Source organism: Octopus bimaculoides, chromosome 1, assembly GCF_001194135.2.
Source record: "Octopus bimaculoides isolate UCB-OBI-ISO-001 chromosome 1, ASM119413v2, whole genome shotgun sequence".
Lineage (NCBI taxonomy): Eukaryota > Metazoa > Mollusca > Cephalopoda > Octopoda > Octopodidae > Octopus > Octopus bimaculoides.
The window spans coordinates 81,008,521-81,011,566 of record NC_068981.1 but is presented as its reverse complement, the minus strand read 5'-3'; the positions used below and the strand labels follow the sequence as shown (position 1 = coordinate 81,011,566).

General features: G+C 38.9%; 1 protein-coding gene across 2 annotated transcripts in view; it reads right to left on the bottom strand.

Moving 5' to 3' along the window:
- LOC106874563 (breast cancer anti-estrogen resistance protein 3 homolog) overlaps nt 1-3,046 on the bottom strand; it is a 235,446-nt gene that overhangs the window by 94,683 nt on the left and 137,717 nt on the right. The gene's annotated exons all lie outside the window — the stretch shown is intronic.

Here is a 3,046-nt window from a genome sequence, read left to right as displayed (position 1 = left end):
CTTAAGACCGAAGGATTTCCTAAGTTAAAATTTTGAAGTTATTCTGCGGTCATCGATTGTCAAACGCCTAGAGAGAGAGAGGAAGGGGTTGTTTTATTACAATGGAAATATTTTGTTTTCTCATAACTTCCAGGAAAAAGATATTTTTTAAATCGAATTTACTACATGTACGTTTCAGATGGTGTAGATTCCAATTATATCGGAATTTGGGGCGGATAAAAAAATTCCGTGAGTGGGTTGAGGAGTTTCTGAAAATTCACTTAAGTCGATTTTGTTTCCTCATATCTGTCACAAATATTTATGAAATTTTCTACAAAGACCTTGGGTAAGTGCCTTCTACTATAGACTCAGGCCAACCAAAGCCTTGTGAGTGGATTTGGTAGATGGAAACTGAAAGAAGCCCGTCGTGTATACATACATATATATATATACATACTGTTGTATCTGGGGAGAGTCATTTTCTTATTGTGCCTTAAAATTTAACGCACTCACCGGTAAAATTTCCACTTATTTCTTATTTTTATTTTCCTAAAATTTTCGTTGCGTCTTGCAACCTTTTCAATAGTCTATTTCGGAAAATAAAAATAAGAAATAAGTGAAAATTTTACCAGTGAGTGTGTTAAATTTTAAGGCACAATAAGAAAATGACTCTCCCCAGACAACAAAATATGCTTCAACACACGAAATCACATAAAAAATCTTGCAAACCAAATCCAAAAACGATATATATATAGATATATACATGCATGTGTCTGTATCCCCAACATAGCTTGACAACCGATATTAGTGTGTTTATGTCCCCATAACTTAGTGGTTTGTCAAAAGAGACTGATAGAATAAGTACTAGGATTACAAAGAATAAGTCCTGGGGTTGATGTGTTCAACTAAAAGCGGTGCTCTAGCAAGGCCACAGTCAAATGACTGAAACAAACAAACAAATGAATAAAAGAAAAGAATAAAAGAATACTTTTCAGAGTGTGTACATTACGATTATATCATTATTTAATATGAAAAAGAATATTGGTAGACTCGTAAACATACACACTGACACAATATTTTTTAGAAATTTCAAGTTTCATTTGGTAAATATACGTGATGTGTGTCAGTATATATGTGTATGAACACACCAGTTTCTTCTTTTTTTTTATATTAAATTCCTTTGCTTTGTGCCGTTGCTTGACCTGCCTGAAATAGAAACTGCACAATGGATAATGTAGTCCTGGGTACATTATTTTAAAAAAGAAAAAAAAGAACCCAGAAGTTCTTTGTCATAGGTCTGTTTAATTAGTCATGAGCTGGAGTTAAATAAATCCATCTTCATGACATCGTATATATACATATATGTATATATGTGTGTGTGTGTGTGTGTGTGTGTGTGTGTGTGTGTGTGTACATGCATGGATGACTGAAGATCTTTTTCTTTGCATACTTATTCATGATGTTGTTGGCACTCCGTTGCTTATGATGTCGAGGGTTCCAGTTGATCCGATCAATGGAACAGCCTGCTCGTGAAATTAATGTGCAAGTGGCTGAGCACTCCACAGACACGTGTACCCTTAACGTAGTTCTCGGGGATATTCAGCGTGGCACAGTGTGACAAGGCTGGCCCTTTGAATTACAGGTACAACAGAAACAGGAAGTAAGAGTGAGAGAAAACTGTGGTGAAAGAGTACAGCAGGGTTCGCCACCATCCCCTGCCGGAGCCTTGAGGAGCTTTAGGTGTTTTCGTTCAATAAACACTCACAATGCCCGGTCTGGGAATCGAAACCGTGATCCTATGACCGCGAGTCCGCTGCCCTAACCACTGGGCCATTGCGCCTCTACTTATGCATGATACATAGCATACATACCTCTCTCAAGTGTGTTGACAATTTCAGTAAGGTTTGCTTACCATGTTGGAAATCATCATTATTATTATTATTATTATTACATAAGGCGGTGAGCTGGCATAACCATTAGCACACTGGATGAAATGCTTAGTGGTATTTCGCCCATCACTCTGTTCTGAGGTCAAATTCCGCTGAGGTCAACTTTGCCTTTCATCCTTTTGGGGGTCAATCAAAATAAGTACCTGTTGTAAAACTGGGGTCAATGTAATCAACTCATCCCCTCCCGCCATAATTGCTGCCATTGTGGCAAAGTTTGAAACCATCATTATTATTATTATTACAGAGGTTAGGTTGTTTTTTTTTAGGGCCAGGTCAGCTTTAACTAAGCAGACCTGTAATCAAAGATATTGCAGTTCTGCCTATCCTGCCTTTTTACTGAAGTACAAGGGACTCAAATCTACATTAATTAATTTGCCATTCTTGTATGTGATTTCAGAGAGGTTTGCAGGTATTTCTATCAGGTTGAATGATCACATGGAGATACTGCCATTCCCATGTAGGCCAATTTTATACCAGTAATATAAGTAGTAGTCAAGCACTGAGTTTATTTAAGGGATTGTTATCCTTCCTCACCAAAACCTTAGGACTTATGCCTCATTATAGGTGCAGGCGTGGCTGTAAGGTTTAAGAAGCTTGATTTCAAACTAGGAGATTTCAGGTTCTGCATGGAAGGTGGACATTAAACAATGATAATGATGATGATGATGTGTGTATATGCACACACACACACACACACACACACACACACACACAAACAAATATATATACATATACATATATATCCATGTGTACGAACAGCCATGCTACATGGCAGTGAAACATGGGCTGTGACTGCTGAGGACATGCGTAAGCTCGCAAGGAATGAAGCCAGTATGCTCCGCTGGATGTGTAATGTAAATGTGCATACCCGTCAGAGTGTAAGTATCTTGAGAGAAAAGCTGTACATAAGAAGCGTCAGTAGTGGTGTGCAAGAGAGACGATTGCGCTGGTTTGGACATGTGGTGAGAATGAATGAGGATAGCTGCATGAAAAAGTGCCACTCCCTGACAGTTGAGGGAACCCATGGAAGAGGTAGGCCCAGGAAGACCTGGGCTGAGGTGGTGAGGCAAGACCTTCGAACATTGGGCCTCACCGAGGCGATGACTACTGACCGAGAC